A 26,853-nucleotide genomic window follows, 5' to 3' on the forward strand; every position below is an offset into this window, starting at 1 on the left:
CCAGAAAAATGTAATTGAAGCCAATAGTTAGTTTGCATTTTACTGTGTGGTAGAGGTCAGCACCTACGTCAGGTCGCTTCTTTAGTACTGGTTTACTAAATACAAAGCCTGCAGTCAGAACACAAACTTTTCAAATAATTTAAAATAACAGTTTAAATTTTTTAAATAATGGTTTTACCCTACTTGGTTGGCCAGTTTTTCCAGAGGATACAAAGGGGGGGTTCAGACCTGTGCCCCACAGATTAATTTCAGTATTGAAACTATCTCAATACTCTGATAGCAGTTCCTCTCACACAAAACAAAGCACATATTCAAGTAATGACACATATTTAATGTTAGGTCTCTGCTTCCAATTTACTTCATCCTGTAGCTAATTGCCTCACTGCAGACTGCCAATTAGTTTGACTCCCAGCTGTATTCAGGAAGCCAAGTGGGAATGCCTGCATGAGCCTTTGAAGTCCTTTACATTATCTGCTACTCTAAAAGGCTTATCAACACAGCATTTGAGTCGAAGAAATGAATACTTATGAAAAAACATTAATTTTCTTGAAGCTTTAGAAACTGCTTTGACACAACAGGAGATGCTAAAGTGAGGCTTTGTCCCCAGTCCACTTCTCTCCATTCTGTCAGGATGCTCTGATAACATTGAAATTACAAAAAAACTGCTGTTTTAAACAATTCTCTAGATACTCATGAAATTCAGTAAGAATTTCAGAAGGAGAAACAGGATGTTTTTGTTAACCTGTGCTGATCATCAACACCAGTGAACTCGAGACTCGACTAGTTGAAGAGTTACAACTGTACTTGACATTTTGTGCCTCAGAGACAGTCCCATATTAAAGGCAGGTGAGAAAGTGCCGGGAGGCTGGGAATAGTCTTGAGCTGTTTGACCTGAAGGTGGAACATTTATTTTCTCTCTTTCTTTAGTAGCAACACTAAATGAGCTGAAAGATAGATATACTCACTGTGAAGACCTAAATTCTAAACTTATTTCTTCTGATTATTACCCTACAGTCATGTTTTCCTCCAACAAAAACAAAAGCTCTCACATCTGCTTATGTATTCTATGGGCTGATGGTGAGTGTATAATTAACTAATAATAACTTCAATAATATTAGATTTGGTTGGCTGAAGGCTATTGGGGCATCCTCAGTAAATTCAAGCAGCTGGTTAGGAGTTAGGTTCTCCTAACTTTGATGAGGCGCTGCAAAAATGCCTTAGGCCCAATAACAGCTTCCTGTGGTTCATGGACTCAGAACACTCTCTTACCTTTTCTGAGGTCTCAGGAAATGAGGAAGAATCTGAGCTTTTGGAGAAACTTCTCCTCTGCCCTATAAGTAAGGACAGTGAGAAAAGGGGTTTGGTTAGGTTGCTAAGGATACAAAACAGCATTTCTACTTTCTGTTGCTTCTGGTCCCTGCTTCAGTTTTCTTTCTTGCTGTGCTAGCTTGGTTTGCTTTCAAACACCATTCAGTTCTGTCAACATCACATATATCATGTTCTTATTGTTCTTTTCTTTTCTCAAATCTATTGAGTCAGAAGCAAATCTTTTCATTAGCTGCTGGAAAGACCTCAGTGTTGGTATTTTAGTTTTCTTTTTAGTAGATTTTTTTTCAGTCATTTGTAGCCATTACTCAGTCATATGTGAAGGAGTGTTCCTGAAGGAGGTACAAAGTTAAACACATAATTGTGATCTCTTGCAGATGTTTATCTTTTCTCTTTGTTGTTGTTTCCTTTGAACAAATTATCCAAAGTCATTTAAACTGGAAGTCTGCAATCATGCTTTGTCAATTGAAAAACAAATTGATTTTGGTCCTGGAGTAAGTGATTCACCTTGCTAACACAGGAGTGTGAGTAGGAGGAAAGAATACTACAAAATTTCAAAATGTTTTCTTTCCATTCATCATGAATTATTCCTTCACAACACCTTTTTTACTTCATTTTAAATCTCTGCCTTCTCTTTTCTTCATTTTCCACTATTGGGTCATATCTCTGCTTCACATGTTTATATCTTTTACATTTACAGTTGTTATCTCAAATGCTATGTAGGTTATCTCAAATATTATGTAAGTTATCTCAAATATTATGTAAGTATGGGAAAGAAACAACTTTCTCTTTCCAAGTTGTTTGTATTTGGTTCCATCATGGATAGATGGATGCGTGGATGGATGGACAGACTAACAGATACAGGTATGTGGACCACTGCAGAATACACATAAACATATTATATTAAAAACCTTTCAGTTTTGTATATTAATATATGTCACATAAATGTTCTGTTATATACAGACTTGAAACTAAAATGAGGAAAAGTAGGTACAGTGAGGCAGAATAAGGCACTGGGCTAGGAATTAGAAACAATGTGAGTTTCAAGCTCCTTGAAGTATTCTCCTGGTGTAAAGAATCAACGTTTTTGCTAAGCAGTCCCACTTGATGTAGGGAGATGGTGTGAAGCTATGCTTTTGTAAGTGATAACCTGTAATTCCTTGGGCTCAGAGAATGAAACAGGCAGCTCTGCAAAGTCATTAAACCACAGGGCAATACTTTTGTGAATGGTTAAAAAACAGAGGACCTATGGTATTCATAGCATCTGTTACTTGAAAGCTGAGAATAAGTAGCAGTTAAGGTGTGATTTCTTTCATCACTTTCATCACTAATTTTTTAAGTGACAGGCAATTTTTATGACAAGTAATCTTACTCACAATTAAAGCACCACTGTAATTTGTCTTTCCCTGTGTTATGGTTTGACACTGGTATAATGTTAGTGTTTTTATGAAGATACTTTTTCTTTGGTTTTTGCTGTGAGATGTGACTAGGAATAAGTAAAGTAGGCTTTTATTTAGGGAAAAAAAGAATTAGAACTTTATTAACTATTCTACAACTACAAATAAAAAGGAATACACACATACAGGGAAAATGAAAACTTTACAAATGTATTTTTTTTTCTTTCTACTAAATTTCTAACACAATACATTTGTTCTTCAAATCACTAACTTTTGGTTTAGTATCACTTTTTAGATAATTAATTTTTAGTTCATCAAGAGGAGAGGAGTCTTTTTTGTATTATGGGTTTTTTTTGGAAACACAGTCGAAGCTTCGTGTGTTTCTGTGTCACTTGTGGCACTGCTCGGAGTACATCTGCTGTTGTGACTTCTTCTTTTTTATGTCTAGTGCTCTCACTACTGAATACGGACTAGAACTGCTTTTAGGGTTGTCTTTTTTAAGGATGTTCTGTCTTGTTTCAAAAAAGGCACAGTCTCTTTTTTGGGACACTTGTCTCCACAATCTCTCTTTTGGGACACTTGTCTCTCTTATATTTTTCACCCCCTGGGGCCGAGGGGCACTAACACTGAACTCTTTTGGTTCTGAGGCCATTGCCTCCCCCTAGAATGCAGTCTCTGTATCACAAGGAACATGGTTCTGTTTATGGCTATACAAAAAGAGTCTAGCAAAAGCTACTCTATCATCTCTTCTCACTAGGATTCTTCTCTATTCTTTTACTATCTCTCACTCGCTCAGACTTCTCTCACACTGGCTCATTTCTTTCTTCATCTTCCACTCTATCTTCCAGGAGAGGTCAATGATCTGTAAAGTTCTCATTCTCTAAAAAGGGGTTAAAAGCTCTTACAAGCGGCCGGCTGAACCCCCCCCTCTTCTCTGTCTCAGCCGTGCTGCCGGCACAGGCCCATGTTTATCCAGTTTCAAGGTTACAGTCCCAGGCAGCGGCTCTCTCTCTCTCTCTCTGTGTCTCTCAGGGGGGGCTGCCCGATGGCTCCCGGTGTCTCTCTCTCTCTCTCTGTGTCTCTCTTCCACCCTTCCACCCCCGGGCTCAGGCTTACCTCTCCCAGCCACATGGCTTTCCCCTCCCCCTGCCCAGCCAGCAGCTGGGCCGGGGGAGAGACCCGAACTCTTTCCCGCCGGAAACCCAAGAGGACCCTCCCAGGGGAGAGCTCTGCTTTTAACTCCGTGTTCTCAGAGGCGTGTCTATGTCTCAATGGTCAGGTTAAATGCCAATATTAAAGTCTGAATATCTATTGGCCAAAAACACAGCATCTCAAAAAACACATTTCTTGTCAAACTACTACATTCTACTTTTCGCTTCTGAGAACACACTTTCTAAAATTATTAACAAAATTACAAAACACTTCAACACTCTTACAAAACAAGAAAACTTTCATTTCCAGATTTTACTATGCATTTACTTTAACTCAATACATGCTTTGTTTTTATTCTTCTTTGGTTTCATCTCACAGCTTTACTCTCAACTTTATCTTATCATTCTTTCAAAATTCGATTCCCGGTCAGGGAACCAAAAATGTTATGGTTTGACACTGGTACAATGTTAGTGTTTTTATGAAGATACTTTTTCTTTGGTTTTTGCTGTGAGATGTGACTAGGAATAAGTAAAGTAGGCTTTTATTTAGGGAAAAAAAGAATTAGAACTTTATTAACTACTCTACAACTACAAATAAAAAGGAACACACACATACAGGGAAAATGAAAACTTTACAAATGCATTTCTTCTTCTCTCTACTAAATTTCTAACACAATACATTTGTTCTTCAAATCACTAACTCTTGGTTCAGCATCACTTTTTAGACAATTAATCTTCAGTTCATCAAGAGGAGAGGAGTCTTTCTTGTACTATGGGCTTTTCCTGGAAACACAGTCGAAGCTTCGTGTGTTTCTGTGTCACTTGTGGCACTGCCCGGAGTACATCTGCTGTCGTGACTTCTTCTTTTCTATGTCTAGTGCTCTCACTACTGAACACGGACCAGAACTGCTTTTAGGGTTGTCTTTTTTAAGGATGTTCTGTCTTGTTTCAAAAAAAGGCACAGTCTCTTTTTTGGGACACTTGTCTCCACAATCTCTCTTTTGGGACACTTGTCTCTCTTATATTTTTCACCCCCTGGGGCCGAGGGGCACTAACACTGAACTCTTTTGGTTCTGAGGCCATTGCCTCCCCCTAGAATGCAGTCTCTGTATCACAAGGAACATAGTTCTGTTTATGGCTATACAAAAAGAGTCTAGCAAAAGCTACTCTATCATCTCTTCTCACTAAGATTCTTCTCTATTCTTTTACTATCTCTCACTCGCTCAGACTTCTCTCACACTGGCTCATTTCTTTCTTCATCTTCCACTCTATCTTCTAGGAGAAGTCAATGATCTGTAAAGTTCTCATTCTCTAAAAAGGAGTTAAAAGCTCTTACAAGCAGCCGGCTGAACCCCCCCCTCTTCTCTGTCTCAGCCGTGCTGCCGGCACAAGCCCATGTTTATCCAGTTTCAAAGTTACAGTCCCAGGCAGCAGCTCTCTCTCTCTCTCTCTCAGTGTCTCTCAGAAAGGGCTGCCCGATAGCTCCCAGTGTCTCTCTCTCTCTCTGTGTCTCTCTTCCACCCTTCCACCCCCGAGCTCAAACTTACCTCTCCCAGCCACATGGCTTTCCCCTCCCCCTGCCCAGCCAGCAGCTGGGCCGGGGGAGAGACCCGAACTCTTTCCCGCCAGAAACCCAAAAAAACCCTCCCAGGAGAGAGCTCTGCTTTTAACTCCGTGTTCTCAGAAGCGTGTCTATGTCTCAATAGTCAAGTTAAATACCAATATTAAAGTCTGAATATCTATTAGCCAAAAACACAACATCTCAAAAAACACATTTCTTGTCAAACTACTACACCCTGTCATGTAATTTATAGTGTTTGAGCAGAAGAAGAAAGAAGAGTGGAGACTACAAAAATCACTTTCCCTGTGTAGAGGGAAATCCAGTAGCAGGGATACATCTTAATCCTGATGTCTCTCAGATTGGCTGGAATAAGAGCACTGTCATTGGTAAGAAGCTTCATACAGAATGACATGAGATACAAAAACTTCCAAGATCTAAAAGATATTTCAGGTACATGCTAAAATTGTGCTGTTTTCTCTGCAAGTTAGGAAGTTACCGACACTTAGAAAGTCTTGTTTTAAAGTTCGAAATAATGTGGACAGACTTATTCACATAGAATGTGAATCATTCACAAAAAGTGCATACCTACTATAATACTTACGAAATTCATTTTATAGGCTAGAATAGGCGCTCCTTCAATTAGACAGTTATGACCCTTGGATTGGATAAAACACATCAAACACATACAAAAATTCATTTATGACATTGGACCAGCTTAATAATGACTCAGGGAACTGTTATGATTCCATCTGTTATGATTCCAATGATTCAGGTAGTGAACCATTCAGCAGAAGATGCTTATGAAGAAATCCTAATTATACAGCCTGGACAGTTTTTAAAACTTACAGGATGAATGAGAATAGCAACCAGTTTCCATTGTAAAAGGAAAGATAAAAAAGAAAATAATTAACAGAATCAGAGCCTTGCTAGACTCTGAAAAAACAGCTGCTGTCTTTCCAGGGTTACTCTTCAAAACATGTTGTCTAAAGAATAGTCTTTTCAGAAAAAAAGTTAGAATACTTTGACAGAAATAGCCAGAGATCTTCCAACGAGTTACAGCAGATGGCAGTTCAAAAGACAGAGGACATCTGTTTATGATTCATCCGACTTTGCAAAAGACGATGAGAATTTGAGATAGCGCTCTCAGTAGAGTATTTATTCCTCATAGGTGAGAATGGAGTCTCCATCTGGCAAAAGGTCTAACACTGATGCCAATTTGCCAAGTAATCCTCATTACTGATCAACAAGTTATCTTAGGCAATATGCAGGTCTTCAGGGAAAAGTTATAAGATGTGGATGTTTCCACATTCTGATTTTCATGTTTGGGAAAGAATACTTTGCTCCTATAGACAAAATCTGCTTTCAGAAAGTTTTTCCCTTTCCTTTTGTAAATGGATAATGAAGAGCCAGGAAGTCAGCTAGGAAAAGATTCTTTCACAAATGTATCATTTGTAGTAATAGAAATTATGAAACAAACTATTGTTGGTGAAGTTGCAAAACTGCAGTGATTCAATGGTGATGATTGTCTCAACTATTTTCCTTCTCCAATTGAAGCATCACTGACAGCTGAAAGATATAATTTGGTACCGTGCCAAAATAACTGGGGCTTTGTTTTGAAAGGATATCAAGACATTTTCCACAATCAACGATGATTTTATCTCTTGCCAGCTGGTCTCATGCATTTCAAAAAATGGTATACTTGAACTCATTTACTAGAGTTAACTGTCTTCAATGTACATAGACAGGGCTGCCTAAGACAATGAAGTTAAATAACAATGACAGAAAGTTTATTCTCAGAATTTCTCCACAGATGTGCTAATTAATTTCAATAGATTTAAGACATGACCTCATAAAGGCAGAGCAGCAGTCAGATGACCACACAATTTTTAAAGTCTTGTAGACTAAGTAATTGTATTTCTAAAGTGTAGACAAACCAAAGACAGAGATAGAGAGTGTGTGACTGTTTTCTGGAAATACATAACAGTGGGGATATAAAAGGATTATGCTATCTCATGGTTTACACATGCTCATGGATTTTATTGGTTCATTCACCTATTTTTGCAAATGTACAGTAGTCTAATTGATGTGTAATATTTTTACTGCATTATTTTTACTTTGTGCAGGAAATTATTTCTTTATAGATGTGACCAATGTATAACAGCTTTACTTTTTTCTATGTATGACATGACAGCATGAAAATTTTAATAAACCATAGGTTTTGAACCAGGAGCTGAGCTACTTGACTGAAATTGTCTATTCTAATCCTGTCAAGTGGCAAATACTGTAGGTGAAGTGGTAGCATCACCATATTGTAGAATGATAGAATAGCTGAGGCTGGAAGGGACCTTGAAAGATCCTTTGGTTCAACTTTTCATGAGAAAGAGAATCTGTATGAGATGATCTAGGTTCTGTCCAATGGCAGCTCAAAACTTTCAGTGATGGAAACTCTACCACATCCCTGGTGATGGTCATTCCCTTGGTCCAGTTAGTGACTGCTCTTACTGCAAAAAATCTTTCTTACACCAAGGTAAAACTGTTGGTGCAACTTCTACCCATTGTCCCTTGTTGTCCACCTTGGGAAAACAGAGCCTCTATTCTCTTTTTAGCTCCTCTTGAAGTACTGGAAACTGTGATGAGATCCTGATCCTTCTCCATAGAGGAGAGGTCCAATATCTTCAGTCTTTCCTCAGAGGGCTGTTCTTCAGACTTTTGATCATCCTTGTAGCTCTCCTTTAGACCTTCTCCAGTCTGTTTGTGTCTCTCTTGAATTGTGGGGCCCAGAAATGGAGACAATACTCCAGGTATGGCCTGACAAATGCTGAGTAGAGTCAAATGACCATGTCTCTACCCTTGCTTGAAACCAGATAAACAACATCCACTGCACGTCCCATATAAATACATGTTATTTTAGTGTAAAAAGGGATCCAGGTCAGTCTGTCTTGATTTGTACTTGGCAAATCCCTCCTGTTTTTTCCCAGTAATCTGCTTCTTCTGATTAGTAGTACTTTTTAGATGACTCATTCTAGTACTTCCAGAATTGAAGTTAGGCTGGACGGGTCAGTAGTTTCCTGGGTCCTCTTTTGGGCCCTTCTTGTAGATGGATATGACCAATTTCATACTGCTGATCCACTCCTGCTATGAAAAACCACTTGCTAAGATTAACATAGCCTAAAGGTAGGTGTCTTAGTCTCATACTTAGTGTCACGGAATTCTGCTGCTGTTTAGCATAACTTAAAACCCAAGTGATATTCAAGTTTATGTCACAACACTCAACTGTCAGCTTTTTCAAACAAACAAACAAACAACAAAAATACCTCAACTGTCCTTCCTTGATGACTTTCTTCAGAATTCCAGATGACAGAGAGAGGACAGGTTGGATGGGATCTTGAGAAACCTCGTCTAGTGGAAGGGGTCCCTGACAATGGCAGGGGTGGAACTCCATGATCTGGAAGGTCCCTTCCAGCACAAACCATTCTGTGAGTGTTGGCTGTTAGTCTTTCAACCCCCGGAAAATGAAGGCTGGTCACATTCATTAGGAATGTCTGAACTTACATCTGAAACAAGAGTAATATTTTTCAAAGAAAAGTTTTCCGGAAAGAATTCTATCTGAAATTGAAATTTCACAGTATAGTCATTCCTACTGAACACATATGGAAATAAAAAGTATATACATAATTTGCAGATTCACACAAATACATACAACTACTTGTGAAACTGACCTGAAGTTTTGTTTTGTTTTGTTTTTGTAGCTCAGTTCATGATTGTATATTGTACAACAGTAAAAAACATCCCAACACAGGCAGTTTAATGGAGCACTCCCATCATGCAGGTATCACAACAAAGAAAATAATTACAGAGGACTGATATACCTTCTGTGAATTAGTACCAGCTATTTATGAGTTAGAGCACTATAAACCGATGGAAAGACAATTTATTTCTTTCTGTGTGTATTGACTAGCTCCTCACATTTTAAAATGGGAATAAATAATGCTTTCTGCTCAGCTCATTTGAAGGAAGATAGAACGAGTGTGCAGTTGTGAGCTTTGAATAACTTTACTACTTCTGTTTCTCTGGCAATAAAACGATCTACTATAATAGAGCATTATATAAAAACTTTTTTGACAAGTGCTTTTATGAAAATTGAGCAATGGAAAATTTCTATGGGTTGCAGTTTCCCTTGGGAAGAAAAAATGATAGGAAATTCCTTTCAATCTTGTCAGCACAAAAAAATACTGCATTTCATATATACGAATAATGTGAAGAAATTACTGCAAAATGCAACCCAACTTGGATGTGTATAAAATTGAGAGAATCAATCAGAAATGCTTCTATCTTGATGTTCCAAAATAAATGCAAGCAATAAACATTCCATTTTCAAATTAGTTCATGATAATAATGTATCTTTACTGAACTCACAGAAGAAAATGAATTATTCGGTATAAGCACAGAGAGCAACACAGAATGTGCAGTGTATCAGGATAAAATGTTCATAGGAATTCATACAAACTGGGTGGTATTTCATAGTGAGAATTAATACAGAAAATAATCTACATTCAATTGTGTTAAGAAGTGAACAGCAGACAAAATTGAGGCTGGTGGAATCTGTTATCCCATTCTTATTGAAATCACATACCTTTCATCCATTCTAAGCCTCCTACTACATCTTTAACTCATTCCAACATGGATCAGATATTACAGATCCTTATATCATATTCACATGAAGATATTCAGAAACTGAATATATCAGTCTAAAAGAAAACACTTTTCACATATATATATTTATACGTTTCTCTCTTCATTGGTCTGTAATTCCAGGTTGCACCCAAATGCACTGTATAAGGTGCATTTTACCTATGTATTTCTTTGTTCTTTTCATTACCCCTATACCCAGTTGAAGACAAATAGTTAAAAAGGAAGGTTCACTATCCAAAATGGGGCAAGCTGCAGGGAAATAGTAGTTCTTATCTCCCCCCTTCCACATGGACAAAATAAAAAGTAACAAACAAAGAATAACGTAAAAACATATCTGACCATAATAATCAATCCAGGAGCAAAAAAAGAGTTTGAGAAATGAGTAGAAGTGCATGCAACACTGTGAAAGATCTAAAATACTCTGACTTTCACAGAATTACAGGATCACACAAAAGCTGAGGCTGGAAGGGACCTCTGGAGGTCATCTGCTCAAATCTCACTGCTCTGGCAGGGCCACCTGAAGCCCTGCCCTGGAAAACAGTGATTTCCAGTCCCAACAGATATCAGCAGTGTTCAGGATGAAAGGGAAGTGTTGTAAGGAAAGCAGAATATGATGCATGCTTCTTGCATTAAGCAGGGTACATGATAACCTTCTACGAGGTGACTACCTTGGATGATAAGGGGGGAGGAGGGACATTTTTATACAATATCTTCTTGGATGGTTTAAATGAGAATTCCACTGTTTTTCTCAGTAAAGGTTATTTGGAAAACTGGTGCACCATTTCTTTGTACACAGGTTTTTCTCATTTCAGGGTACAAAAGAGAATTAATAAGGACTGGCATCTTCTCAAAATAAAATGTATTACCATTTTTCAATGTGAATTAAAGACATTTTATGAGTAAAATAATGATTTCAAGAGCTGGAGCTTTTGTCCCTGTGAACAGGCAATCTTAGGAAAGCAGTATGAAATGGATAATGGTGCTGTCTGATTTCTACAGAAGACAAATAAAATACCTAAAGAAAAGCTGGATGACTCATCATACAGCCTGAAGGTTTTTCTTAAGTAGCCTGAAGACAAAAAAGAGAGTTTAGTCACTATAGACTCCCAGAGAAAGCAGAGATGTTAACACACAGGGTAAAGAAGAAAACACACATAATACCAACTGTACCAAACATGTCAGAGAATTTGGCAATACCAATTGATTGGTTTTTTTTCCACAAAAATTCTTGGCTGTCTGAAGATATCTTTGACACCTGTGTTTCACTTCTAATGATAGTTTAAATTGCAATAACGATTTTGACAACTCTAATTTTCCCTTCTATAGAATAAAGGGCTTTGTGAAATGAGTCTAACTGGTCTTAAATCTGTGACAAAATATCTTCAAATCTACATTCAGCCCTTACAGTAAATTATTGTAAACACTGACATTGCCAAACTGTGACTTCACACATTATTCAAGAACTTTTGAATACTTGCACCAGAAATGTTTAATCTATTATTTCATGTTTGTTCAAACAATGCAAAACATTATACATTGTGAATTAGACAGCATCACAACTTTTCTTGGTAAGTAGCTATTGAAGGTGAGGGAGAAAATCCAGTGCATAGTTTTCTTCCATGTGGGGCATGAAAACAATAGAAAGATCATTTTAGCACTGAGAAACCAGATGTCCAGGGCAAATGGTCATGTTCACCAATGGGCAGGAGTCTGAACTATTAAAGTATAATGGTGGAAAATTTCTTTCATCCTACACTGAGTCACCCCCATTATATCAAATACTAAGACAAAACAGAGATGATACCAAACCTCTGGGTCTACAGTAGAAATTCATATACCTGAAAAAAACACTCGAACAAACTCATGCAAGTTAATCATAATAAAACTATAGCTTCTTTCTACTCCAGAGAAAAATGAAGGATGAAGTACTAAATGAACCAGACACTTGATGGGAAATGGTCCAAACAAATGTTGAAAGCCCAAGAATGACAATCAGTCATTTGTCTCCTGATGCCTAATAGAGACATTGGAGTTCCATAAACTTCCTGAAGAAGGAATAAAACCTTTCTAAAGAATGCTTTATTCTGCTAAAAGTTTTATTGCAGAGACACTGTCATAACATCACAAACACTCATCAGAAATACCACCACTGTACCAGAGGACTTTTGTCTTCCAAAACCATATGGTTTTATTCATCTGCCCAGGGATTAGGAGTTCAGTCTGCATGGCTGTTACTTCCACAAATATAAGGGAATGAAATTCTGCCTTTCAAATTAAATTAACAAAAAAAATTCTCCATATCTTTTTTTGTGTGTGTGTGTTTTGAAAAATCTGGGTAGTCTTAGACTTGTACGATCTTCCTTTCCCTTGAAACACAAATATCTGCTAAAATTGGATTACGTGGAACAAAAGCTGCAGTCTATATGCATGTGAAATTTTGATAATGCTGTTCTCCTTCTGAGAGAGCAATAATATTGTCAGTATCTTTCTTGGCACTTGTGGCATCATTGAAGATAAAACATAAGCATCAGAATACAAATCTGCCACCAGCAATGTGTGCTCACAGCCCAGAAAGCTAAGCATGTCCTGGTCTGCACCAGCATGGCACGAGAGAGGGGCCTCTGCCCTCGTGAGACCCCACCTGGAACACTGCATCCAGCTCTGGGCTCCTCTGCACAGGAAAGCCAGCTGTTGGAGTGGGTCCAGGGAGGCCACAAAGATCACAGGGTTGGAACACCTCTCCTATGAAGTCAGGTTGAGACATCTGGGATTGTTCTGCCTGGGGAAGGAAAGGTTCAAGAAGGACCTCATTGTGGCCTTTCAGTACCTAAAGGGAGCTTGTAAAAAGTGGGGAAAGGATCTTTTTATACATGCAGTAGTGACAGGACAAGGGGCAACAGTTTTAAACTGAAAGAGTGCAGGTTTACATTAGATGTTAGGAAGAAATTCTTTGCCCAGAGGGTGGTGAAACACTGGAATAAATTGCCCAAAGGTGTTGTGGATGCTCCACAACTGGAAGTGTTCAAGGTTGGATGGGATGTTATGGGGTCCTGAGAGGGGGCATCTGGAGAGTGGCATCCCTGACAGTGGTAGGAAGGTTGGAACCAAATGATCTTTAGCATCTCTTCCAACCCTAACCACTTCATGATTATTTTTCATTTTGAAAGGCAGAATTTCATTCCGTGATATTTGTGGAAGTAGCAGCCATGCAGACTGAACTCCTAATCCCTGGATAGATGAATAAAAGCATATGGCTTTGGAAAACAAAAGTCCTCTGGTACTGTGGTGGTAATTCCAATGAGTATTTGTGATGTTATGACAAGATCATACAAGTTTGTGACTACCCAGATTTTTCAAAACAGAAAAAAAAGATATGGAGAATTTTTTGTTAACTTAGTATCTCACAGAAAACAATGTAGTAGACTTATTTGTACTATGACAAAAGAAACTGGTCTTTTCTGTGAAGATTAGTAATTAATTTAAGACGGGTTCTGGCACATAAGAAATGTAGTATCAGAATTTCTCATATCTATGGAATGAAAAAAATTTATCTGTCAGAAAATAATGAGATACATTCTATTCTGATTATAAACTAGCATCTCACAGAAAATGAAGAGGGAAAAAAGATAATTTAATCAATTTAATTGCCAAATATCAAAAGTATTTCAATGTGACCATAGGACTAAAGGATGAGGCACACCTGAAAAAAAGTTATATTCTATTTTCCATAAAGCATGAGACCACTGAAAGAGCTAATATGTGTATTCAGAAATAAGAGGGAAAAGTGTGGAAGATGTTGCAAGCTCATATCTAACTGTGAAGCATGCAAGCAGATCTCATCCAGCTTCAGACTGCAAATGGGAACCAATTGGCCTTCATTTCCTGGTTATTTACGGAACAGCTGGAGGCATACTCACTTATTAAAACTAAAAACTGTTTAACATTTCAAAACACTCTCATTTAAAACTTGAGGTCTGAAATAAACTGTAAAATATTAACGAAGTGCTTTTAAATATCTTTCCTTAAAAGGGGATGATGGTGGAATTTCCTCACTGATATAATGCTCCCAGTAACTGTTCCTTTGTAACATCCCTTATAAAATGTGCACTGGCATTTCTGCATACAAGCAGGAAAGCAGCATCTGACCACTTCATTGGAATATTTGTGGTGGTATCAAGATATTTGGAGTGAATTTAGCAGTCTAGTGATGTCTATAGTGTAAATGTCTGCATTCAAACATGTCTGCTTTGAATTCCTTTTTAGGCAATAGATACGGTCACTTATGTGAGTCATCTGACCAGCTGTGGGATTTAATAAGTCACATCTTAGGTGTATGAACTGTACTGTATCATCTATAAACAGGGTCCTGATCTTGTAAAAATATATTTACATGGAAATTTCATATGGTGTGTTAAGAAGGGGACCTTAGGATATCTGCTATAGTCATCTCTCCTGACCCTCTACTTCCTTTTAGGCCTCAGGAGCCACCAAAAATAAAGGACAGGAATGTGTTAGGAGATTAGTTGTCTTTTTTTAAATCCCCATTTTCATGGGAAATCTCTGTGCTACTTAAGCACTGGGATGTGGTTGGATATGAAGGTGCTGCCTGTCAGACCACACAGGCAAGAAGATTCTCTTCACCCTTAGGCTGAGCCAGTTTGTTGTAAGGTACCAGCAAAACCAGGCACAATCTTGGCTGATGTTGGTGAGAAGAGGCACAGTGGAGAGGACACATTTCAATTGCAAGTGAAACTGGTTTGGCTTTCTGTAGAAAATACAGAGGGTGACAGCCTGCATCCCTCAGAGTTCTGAGATCCAGACAGATCATAAATCAGAGCAGGCATGGAAAGTTTGAGTGTCTCCAGGTTCCTGTTTAAAACTAATTAAGCATATGCTGAATTATTTGGAAACAACTAGAAAAGGGGTGTTGAGTCTTCAATCCAGGATAATTAAATCATTAAATTAGGAAAAAACTCTAATATCATTGAGTCCAATTAATGTATGGTTAACCCAACACCACAATATAGAGCACAAAACCATATTCCCAAATGCCATTTTGTGGTTTCAGCATTACAAGGATCAATATATCCTTCTGGTCTGGTTCATGATGGCACCTCTTTTGTCATAAGCTCCAAGTGAAATCTTCCAAGAATATTGTCCTGACTTTGAGACAACTGACCTAGTATGGTCCAGTGTTTGGAGAAACAAATCTCTTGTATGACTGGAAGAAAAGTTACAATTTCTTGGAAGTAAGGTGGTGTATTTTTATTAGGACCAATAATAACATTGAAACAAATTTCTGAAACAGCTTTGGGGTGACAAAGCAAGAGAGCAAAGAAAACTCCACAGTCAGCCATAACAGTGACAGTGATGGTGTTCAAGGGAAATAGTGGCAATGTTTGACATAAAGTGGATATTCAGTTTATGCTTTGGGGGACAACCCTAGGTACTGATGCTACAGGCAGCATAAGATCACAGTGCAGGACTTCTAAATCTTCTGCTTCTCTAGATCTTCTATGTCTTTGCAGTGCTAGAACTAAAAAAATCTCTGGAAGAACAAGACATGTCTCACAACCTGTGTTGACTGCACACAGAGATAGTCACTGGAATGAGAAATATTTAAGACCATTGTTTTCTCTTCAAACCCGTTTTATATGTCAAGGAAGATTTACATAACGCTGCTTTTAAAGGTAACAGAATTTTGAAAAGCACATTGCCAATTTATGCCAAATTGGTGACAAGTTGTAAATCTAAATGAACTACTCCTGACAGCAGACATCTGAACATGCAAAGAGGTATCAGACTATTCAATATGCTTATTCAAGGTCTTCAAAAGAGACTACAAATAAAGGAATAGGCAACTTGTTGATGCAGTACTTTACTTAAATACAGACCTTGGACAAATAGCAGCTTCTGCAAACAAAATTCTGGAATAAAATGCAATGTTACTCTTCTGGCCTAGTACTGCTGCTTTTGAAAAGTTAAGAAATACTTTAATCCATAGAAAAGAATAACTATGGTGTGTGCTGTTATTTTGGCTGAAGCAAAGAATTTGGAAATAAGGAGAAAGTATGTCAGGACCACAAACTCCAGCAAATGGAAAACAGTGATAGAAACATAATTGGAAAGAAACACTCAGTGGCATGGCAAGACATTTAGGTTAATTGTTTGGATGTAAAGATCTCTACCAAACCACCACAGAAGCTTTGACTGAGATTTTCACAGACGTTTTTTGAATGAAACAACTACGAGAACTTGATGGGCAACAGGAGGCTGGAGGAGATATTCTCCTGCACCTGTTTTTTTAAGAACAAATAGTAATCTTTGATAACTGTATAATATGAACAAGAAAACTGCATCACTTTTTCATGATGTAGAAAAACTATTCTTTTATTTTTTTTAGAGAAAAATATGTTTTTGAGAATTTAATTCCAATGCATGCTGACTTTGCACAAAATGAATAATGGAGTCATAATTATTCTAAAGACAGATGTTTGACTGTATTGATTGCATTACACACAGCAAAGATTCAAATTTTGGCAAAACAAATCAGAAATCTCTTAAGGCATTATTAATAAACCATTGTAAATGTTGAAAAATAGCCCACAAACAAGTGAGGTAGGTGGAATCTTCTTTACATCATAAGAATTAGCTAATATTTGGTTTAATGACACATTAATCAACAGGATGAAAAATGGACACAGACATTCCAGTCATTTAACATAGTCCAGCAATACTAACAACCTGATGGAAAAATGTAGAAAAAGAACATGTAGACAAAAATATTCTGCTCTGCTTTCCATAAGTTTTGCAGTTATCTTCTATGAAATAAGTCAAGCAAAGCCAAGAAAAAATTTAAAAGTATATGATTTCTTTTTGTAAAAATACACTCATCAGGATAGTAGGATATTCAACTTAATTATGAAGCTAAAGACTTGACTATCAAATGAGAGGATAAAATATGTTCAGCTGTACTATTTTCAGACAAACTGAGATCTTTATTTTGACACCTGCTTCTTATCTGCAGAGATTTCATCTACACCAAGAAATATGTGCATAGCATAATTACAATGTACAGAGAAAAGAGCTTAGAGAAAAGGCTGCTACCTCTTACTGAAATGGTTGCATGCTGATCTCCAGCCTATCTCTAGGGACAGGCACTTATAAGGACAGTATGAAACCCCAATTAGCCACATCATTCAAGAGTCAAATAGAGCTACCTCTTGATTATGTAAACCACACGAGCCAATGGTGACTGAACAGGAAGGTCCTGGAGCAACTGGAGAGATGTCCATAAATTCTTCCCAGGGGTGCTCTGTGAGAGTTAGCCAAAGGGGAAGTCGTGAGCTCAGTAATGCAGTAGGAGTGGAGGATGTCCAATAGAATCCCTCTCCATGCCCTGTCTCAAGCATGGAACTGTGGAAATCCTAACCCTAGGCAGGAATGTGGCCAATTCTGGGCACATGACATACATCAGCAAAGTAAAATCAGGTTCCAGACACACACTTTGCTTGATAACGGCCAGAGTTTGACCTAACAAAACTAACCAAAAAGCCCATGGGTTTAGATTTTTCTACAATTCTAATATTTCCCCTGTGGAATTAAGAAGACTATGAGAAATGGGCATCTATCAGCACAAATCAAGATAATCTCTTGGAATTCATCCAAGAGCAAACTGCTCCACCTGTTCTGGAATGACACATACAGGACAGGCTGAAGGTAGAGGTATTTTTATGGCATTCTGCAGCAGAAACAAATCAAAGAGACAGCTTGCTTTGATTTCCCAAGATATAAGGGAAGGGAAAGATTACTCTGAGCATATTGAAAACATAAAAAGAGCACTAACCTGCATGTAAGGCATTTAACTTTATAGCATGTGTATAAAGCTGTGATATAGCACAGATTACTGACTAGTGATTTTACTATAAAACCACATACATAGTTTTGTCCCTCCCTATTAAAAAAAATACCTTTTTTGGTGGGAAAATTGCACTTCACTGAAAAAAATAAAATATGTTTTAGGAAAAATAACAACATCAGAGAAGGCTTTTTGATTATTCTGGATTTAAGAAGTTAAAGAAAAAAGGCTTGGTTGTGTGTATAGATGCAAGATATATTCTCAAATCCTGGAAATCACCATTCCAAAGTCAGATGATATAACTTTGTGGCTTTCAGATTGCGTATAAGAGATCACAAACAGAAATGTTTCTAAATGGTTTGATCTAAGAGAAAATGTGTATATTGCAAGCCCAGCAAAATAAATGCTCAGTTGAAAAGTCACAAAATATTTCTCTATTTGCAGACACCTGTTATAAATATTCTGTGTCAGGTGAAAAGGAAAAGAATTCTGAAAGAGAAAGCAGATAAATTCTTTACTGATAATATATATTAGGTTTAGCAAAGAGAAAAAAAATATATGTTTAGACAATTTGGTAATCAGAGATTCTATTTGGAATAGTGATTTGCTAATCAGAGATCCTAAAATTGTAACTAATTATATTAAAATGAATATTTGCTTTCATATGAAACTGTCTGGTTCTGTTATGATGAAGATCAAAGGACAGAACACAGTGATGAAAAATTCATCATATAAATTTAAGCAGAAGCTAGTTTTCACCATCCAAATGCTTGCAGGAAAGGAAGATTAAGATGAACAGAATAGGTGAGGAAGCACACATGGCCCATCTTTGCCCTTGGCCCCAGTGGATACATACAGAGTTCTCTTTAGAAAAGAGGAATGCTTTCTCCTACATTTTTAAATGAAAATAATTATTGGATGGACATCTTACCATGGGTGGAAAGAGATCATAATAAATTACATTGCTGTAATTTCACAAGTATCCAGAAAAAAAATTAAAATGGTGCTAACATTGTTGTGTGTTAATCCTTTATCTACGTCTTTGTTCAAAAGAAAAATAAAGGATTGAATATAAACCCTTTTGTGCACAATTTCAGGATTTCACATGAAACTCTGATGTAATCTGTTACAGAAAAATCATTCAGAGAGCAGGAACAATGATGAAAATTCAGAAAGTTTATCAACACTGCAGCCCTTCAGCCTTACATGAAACATCAGCAAAAGCCCACTACTGTAATAATAGTGCCAACGGCCTCATATACCATATATAAAAACTTTATTTTATAAATAGTTAATAAAATATGGGAATTATTACATGATTATTATAAAATTTCTGGTCTCCATGTGTTAAAAGGGCCGAAGAAATAGAAATGTCTTGCTGTACAGCTTGCTCTTCGTTAAACTGATCAGGGATCTGGTGTCTGCTCAGACTTTTGTAACCTTTTTAAGTCCTTCGATCTAAAGCATATAATCATCTTTCCTCAAAGAATATGATGTGCAAACAGCACCAAGAATTTTTGCAGCACTAATGAAAAATGCCAAAGGCATGTACACACATTTTTTAAATATATCACCTGATTCTTTTCACTGTAGCACAAAAAATTTCTCTAGCAGAACTCTTTGGGAGAAAATTACTTATGTGCAGTTTCAGAACAAGTTCTCTTTAAGCAGCCTTTCAAACATAAAGGTGCAGAATAAATCAACAAAGAAACATGAAAATCATCATCCCATACAAGAGTAGACTACTGAAGCCTCAAGCAAACAGGTTTCTAAAGGTTCAGTGTTCTATGCACACTGCTTTGACTAGAGAGACAGGATTTTTTAAAATCAGTATAAAATATCACATATTGTATCAGTTTCTGAATGATGGAAAATAAGACACTGGGAACTATTTCCTTCTTTATTCCCTCAATAATATAAAAATCTCTCAACCAGGCTGTTGGTCCCTTCATAAATACAGTAGTCCAGAAGGGAACTTGGCAAAACCAGCCACCCCTGAACAGAAATTGCTTATTTCATTTATAAAGCATACTTTCAAAATATTTCTCTATTTTTACTAAGTTCTTGAGGCAAATAAGAAAATCCTTCAATATAAAAAGTTATGTTTTTAGAAAGTAAACCAGTGGAAGGAAAAATAAAAACAAGAGAATAGATCCATTAGATTTTATTCAGTAGAACACCTTAACCCTGAAAATGGATGTTCTAACCCTGTAGGTCATGGGTTTGCTTTCTGTGTAATGACAAAGATGGTAGTCATTATGTTTGCAAAGGATTAGTAATTGCCCTTGTTGGCTTTGCTTAATACATAACAATTAGAACCTCGTGCTCAACAGTTTTTCTCTAAGCCCCCTTTCACAGTATCCATTCAAAATAACATATGGTGTTGGGACTATATGTACTGCAGCATTGTTCTGTCTCTTATTATTAAGCCCTTTCAGTCAAAGTGGGAAACTGAAGAAAGCCCGGTTTCCTTGCCCCAGTAGTGTGATCGTGTTCACAGGGGTCTTAGGATGAGGGAAGAGACGAGGATCTGACTCCATGTTTCAGAAGGCTTGACTTATTATTTTATTATATATGTTATATTAAAACTATACTAAAATAGTAGAAAAAAGGATTTCATCAGAAGGCTAGCTAAGAATAGGAAAAAAAGGAATGATAACAAAGGCTTGTGGCTCGGACAGAGAGTCCAAGCCAGCTCACTGTGATTGGCCATTAATTAGAAACAACCACATGAGACCAATCACGGATCCACCTGTTGCATTCCACAGCAGCAGATAACCATTGTTTACATTTTGTTCCTGAGGCCTCTCAGCTTCTCAGGAGGAAAAATCCTAAGGAAAGGATTTTTCATAAAAGATGTCTGTGACACAGTAGTCTCCATTTTGGGATCTTTTTTGTGGGTTTTTGCAGTTGCCAGGATTCATAAAATACAGTCTTGTGTATTTCTGTTGTGAGAAGTTACAATAAACAGAAAAAAATAAAATTAAGAAGCTGGTAATGAAAATAGATACTAAGAAGCTTTTTAAAAGCACACTCAGCAGTTTTGAATGAAAAGTGAAAACCTTTCCACATCTGGGTCAAATCCAGGTCCATTGAAATGTGACTGAGAGCTATTACAATCTGTGTGAAATGAACCAACTTATGGACATGGATTCCTTTCCCAAAAGTGTCATTGTTTGCTCCAGAAATGTTCTGAAAATGCACTCAGTGCTAACCCAGGTCATCAACTATTGCAAACAGTAACTGTTGCTGCTTGAAACTTCAGCAGCTGGGGAAAAGCTGGTGAAAATGCCTACAAGTTCCCTGACAAGGGAGGGCTGTGTAAAGAAATAGGGCAGCAGAGCTGTTAGAGCCTCTACTGTTTTCTGTGCAAGAAGGCATCTTGCAATGTGCTCCAAACCCATCTGCACAATGAAGGAACAATGGTCTGTAGACAGCCCCTTGTTTGGCAGAGCCGGCAATCCCAACATTTCCAAACCACACTGTAACCAAGGGCAATATCCAACCAGTCTCTACCAAGCACTGCCTGCTTCAGCTACAACTGGAAATAAGCCCCAGCTCACTGCTGAAGTTGTAACAATCCACACACTGAGCAAAGAACACAACTGAGTTAACTCAGCATCATCTCACCCCTTCCAAATGGAAACACTGAAATTTAAACTAAAATTTTGGGAAATTTAAAGCCATGTGAAGGCTGGGGGAAATAATCCGAAGTTTTAATTCATGGCCCTCAATAGCTTTAGGCCTTTGCAATGTGATTTTTAATAAGATAAAATATGTTATTACTACTGTATTCTCTGGATTTATTTGATTTAAGTTTGTTTTGTACTGTACATGATAGTACTAAATATTTATAAAAAAGAAAAATTTACTTATAAAAAAAGAAAAAAATGTATGCTAATATATTTCTCCTATAAAAAGCATTGCCTGAATTGACACATTCTTATGACGTATTTTCTGTTTTCATGATGCTGGCTTTCCCTTTGAAAAAGGTTCCTGTAAAAGATTTAAAATATTCTTTCATCTATTAACCAGCATGAGAGGAACAATGGAAGACTGTTTCCTTGAATAAAGGAACAAAGTTAAAATCAAAATTGTCCCAAGCAAAATAAACGCTTCAGCAGCCATTAACTGAAAACCTGCCTGCATGATACAGATTCTGTGAGTCTCTGATCATGTACTTGCAGCACTCAAATATATACAGCCTATTCAACTTTTGCATAATAGTAGACCAATCTAGAAAATTATAATAATACAAAGTAGGTTGCTGTACCAATTCAGGTAAAAGACCCTATAAGAGAAAGAGATGAAAGAACTGAGAGGAATCCACATCAGAGCCATCACAGGGATTTACTAGACAAGATGATAACACCCTGGCTTATTACTGCATAAACTTCATTAAGGATGACACAATTAGGATACTATTTTAGGGATAAATTTGTGAATTTTCATTTATTTCCAACTCTACCCAGAAAAGGAGAAAAGTGGTTTTTTTCAAGCATATATACCTGAAAGCTCCTATGAATTATTTCAGAAGGACATTTGATCACCATGCAGTCAGAAAAATATCATTTATCCATACTATTACCAAGGAGCTTAATTGAGAGACTAGAGAAGAAAACTCAAGAAAACATCAGCTGAAGGGCTCAGACCAGTGTTGATTAGCTATGGTTTTGCTTTTCTTAAGAATTCATGAGAATTACAAATTTACAAAGAAGGATTTTATCAACATTGGGTCCTGCTCACAGCATAAACAAAATTATAAAAAATAGTGTGTTCCAGAAATTATAGTTTGGATTACTAAAATGTGATATCTAAGCTGCAAACCCATATTTTAATTATTTACCTAACATATTTGATATATTCTGCAATTTTTTATACCACAACCACTGCTGAACTTCAAATAAATGCCAAGATAATTAAAAAAGGCATCATGAGAAATGTTTCTGCCCTGTCTCTTAAGAAATAATCTGTTACATTATTGCCTCTCAAGAAGACGACTTTATTAGATTTTTAAATGTGATTTTTTTTTCTGTATGGGAGAGTATCTAAGTCATAAACTGAAATTTTCTGTTTAAAGACTGCACCAAGATACAAAATTATGTTTCTGGTACTTTTTCAGGGGTCTTTATTGCAGAATAATCATAATCATAAATCAAAAATCTAGAGTTAAAAAACCTATCTCGCATTTCAGAGGCAATTGCGTACTGTCCTGAATGCATTGACCTAATAGGTGAATTTTTTGATTGAATGACAGTAGCACTGTCTCTTCCAGATTAATGTGCATTGACATCATGAATAAAAAGTATTTTTGCATATTTTTAAGTACGAATACCTTTCTTTGAGTAAGATATTTTCCAGGACACACAGGCTGAGAAACGATGACATTTTGTCTGCTCCCTGCCCAGTAAATTATTCTCCACTAGATTCAAAAGAAAGCTACAATAGATTTACAGATCTTGATTTAAGCTGGAAAATCCCTCATTACCTTCAAATTATACAGCCTCTAGACCTCTCAGTAGCAGAGTTGTTATGGAGAAAGGCCTAAGGATACCAACATGGCAGCAATTGTAACAAGATGTAGTAACCATTATGAGAATTCTATTGCTAGGAAAAGAAAGGAAAAATATTCTGATGTGCCGATTTTTCTTTAAATCTCTTTCTTGGCTTTCTTGACTATTTTTTTCCAAGTACATTATCCAACATAATGGAAAGTGTTAATCTCCTATAAATGTTGCCTAGCTGGTAATGTAGTCACTTCTTAAGTTAAAAGCAGACCCCTGGTTGTCTACAACTTAATAATCCAGATGTTGCTTTAAGTTTCAGTCAGAGTCCACACCTGCATAAATCTCATCTCTTTAACACATCCTGCCTTTAGCATTGCAGTATAAAGAGCAGTTTGGCCATACAGAGCTGTGACTCTGTAATCTCTGAAAAACACCTTCAAAACAGCTTATATAGTTTCATATGGTTTTAGTGAATAATTAAACAACCTTTCCTTATAAAGTGGGTCCATTTGTAACAAAATCGGTAGATTTCTCTCCATTGACTTCAGGTTCCAGGCAGATTTAGGCCAGTTTAACCTTCTTTGGAGTTCTTACACTTCCTTGGGTTGTTCAGTCAACATCACAAATATTAATTGGTCATTTGCAAAGACAGATAAGATGTAACTGGGAAGATGAAAATACGTGTGTAGATCTTGAAAGAAAATATGTATTTTAACTACCCTTCTTTTACTTAACTACCCTTTTTTATTTAGCTTTACTAAGATCTCCAGTCAATCAATAATTTTGAATCTCACATTTTAAGACCTGTAAAATCTGGCAGAAATATTTTTAACATATTGCATATCACCCTTGAGACTGCAATATGTGGGAGCTGGAACTGACTAGTCATGTTTAAAAAAAGCATTTGCAAAAACCTCCAGTACTAAAATATTTATGGTCTTCCCTCAATTAGAATATGAAGAGCATTTCAAACCAACTTCCCTAGTGCTAAGCAGCTTTTGATGTGTTACTGAAACACAGAAGATAAAAATAATATAAAATTAAAGCTGAGGTGAAATACAAATAGTTTGTCATTCTAAAGAATGTATGAAAAGCCTTGAATAGGTTATTATTAAGGAAATTTGCTAGAGATCTGAAAACTCTCAAGTTTTCTGGGGAACACTGCTCTTGAAAGAAGGGTGAGTTATGTGCCTCTGAGTAGCATTCTTCTCTAAGTCTCTGGTTTAGATATTGGTGAGGACACAGTGACAGATTTTGGTAAAACAAAGGATTATTTGCCTAACTCCACAAAACTGTCATAAACCAGTCAGTGTCTGTACAGAACCACTGAAGATTTAGGGGAGGGGGGGTTTATGCTGTGGAAGACAGTCTTGAAACATTCACTCTTTCAGCAAAAATGGGGTGTATTAGTTTTTCATCTATAACTTTTTGAACAAAGTAAAAGTTTATCATCAAGCTGTGTTTTTAAGATACAGCCTTCCTCAGAGAGAGCTTTTAATCCAGTCCAGACAATAGGTTTTGATTAGGTAGCAGTTTGCCCTCAAATGAAGTGCTAAAGCAGAACAGAGTAAGTACATTATCGTATGTTTTTTCACAAAAATTAAAAAGTAGCCTCTCCAGAGGCTTTTAAGCTCTCAATTTTTTTAAAATCTTGAGAAGCTAAAACTGAGATATGCTAAGAAACTTTCCGGATGTTCAACTTTGAGTGATGTTCTGAAAAGCCCAGGTACTCATTCCTCTGTTCCTTCAACAATTCACTGCATCAACACTGCCCAGTAAGTACAATCTACAGAGAATTTAATCTATTTGTATTTTCTCTAGCAAGAAAGGTGGAAGGAGACACAAGCCTTGAGAGAAGACATCTTGTACTGAGTAAGGAATCCAAGTCTACTTTACACAAGAACCAATCTGGACAATTTTTATGGTTCCAGACTGATTGGCTATTGTTACCAAAATTTGTTCTTTGATAATATAACACTAGTTCTCACTAGCCAGCCAAAAGTCATAAGCAGTTTAAAGACAGTTGGTAGATTCCTCTTCTGAACCTCTAGCAAGTGTCCTCTGATGTGTTTTCTGTCTTTTGAAAATTCTCAGTGAGTACACCTGAGTTGTCTTTAGCCATTGTTGGTTTGGGGATTTTTATGTTTTGCTGTATTGTTTCATTTGGTTTGCTTTGTTCCTTAATATTTGTTTATTCACTTTTCACTACTATATAACATTTAATTGGATAAATTTAAAACTGCCATCTGGCATCAGTGAAATAGTGAGATAGTGAGATAGACGATAGACAGATAGATAGATAGATAGATAGATAGATAGATAGATAGATAGATAGATAGATAGATAGATGATAGAAAAATAAGGAAAGCGTTTGACCTTTCATGTCATTGTTTCAAAAATATCGTTCTTTTTTATATTCATTCAGTAACAGATGAAATTTGCACATTTTCTTTCCTACTAGATATATAACTCTTGATAAAGAAATGCTGGGCAGCTTTGTGATTATTACTTTTTCTTCAACTTCTTTTTCAGGCTTTACTACACTCAGACTTGCAACTGCTCAAGTTTAGTCACTTCATTTGTTGCTAATGTGAACGTGCAAATACATGATCAGAACCTTCATTTAAGCATGTATACAAGGCTTTATATACACAAAATAATTATGCAAATACAATAAGCAAGAAGAGATTTACAAACTCAAACAGGTGTGCAACTTTTGCCTTGCCTGAACATCTGTTAGGATCATTAAAATCACATGAAAATTAGATATAGCATGTGCATTTTGTTTGCATATGCTATATCTGTAGCACTTTTAGAGGCAGCTTTAATGGGTTCTAAACCATGAAGGAACGTTACAGGCAAACCATTAATATCTACATACACATAAATAAATATGGGTGTGCAAATATATTTATATGGTATAAAAACTGGTCCTGTTTTTCTCCTTATTAACATGAACAGAAAATAGAGTTGAAAATACTGTGTCTTTCGGGCAGGGGGAGTATTTTTAAGGTACAGTTTTTCTTTTAGCTTTGACCCAAATTTCCTTCAGTAGCTTATATAATTATGAGAAAATTGTAAGGAAAATTACCATCTCATTCTGTTAAATAAGTATCAGAGAGGGATTTGCTTTTATGTTGGAGATCCACAGAACAGAGGCACCATCTGAACATTAGTTGAAGGCTGCTTTCATAGACATTGGGCAGAGACAGAGTTCAGCAAAACTGGGCTCAAATTTGGCTTCATACCATGTTTTTCTCTACAAGCAACATTTAGACAAGTAGCTTTCACATGGATGTCTAATGAAAGACTGTATACTACTAACCCACTTTTGGTTTTTGGAGGTTTTTGGTGGTTTTTT

The 26,853-nt window shown here is 36.7% G+C and overlaps 1 long non-coding RNA gene across 1 annotated transcript in view; it reads right to left on the reverse strand.

Annotated features, from left to right (window-relative positions):
- LOC118692293 (uncharacterized) overlaps positions 1-26,853 on the reverse strand; it is a 170,122-nt gene that overhangs the window by 21,496 nt on the left and 121,773 nt on the right. The window contains exons 7-8 of the long non-coding RNA XR_008508243.1: positions 8,750-8,989; positions 1,270-1,331 (exon numbers count right to left, since the gene is read on the reverse strand). This is a non-coding gene — a long non-coding RNA (uncharacterized LOC118692293). The remainder of the gene's footprint in view (positions 1-1,269; positions 1,332-8,749; positions 8,990-26,853) is intronic.

The sequence above is a fragment of the Molothrus ater genome, chromosome 2, assembly GCF_012460135.2.
Source record: "Molothrus ater isolate BHLD 08-10-18 breed brown headed cowbird chromosome 2, BPBGC_Mater_1.1, whole genome shotgun sequence".
Taxonomy (NCBI): domain Eukaryota; kingdom Metazoa; phylum Chordata; class Aves; order Passeriformes; family Icteridae; genus Molothrus; species Molothrus ater.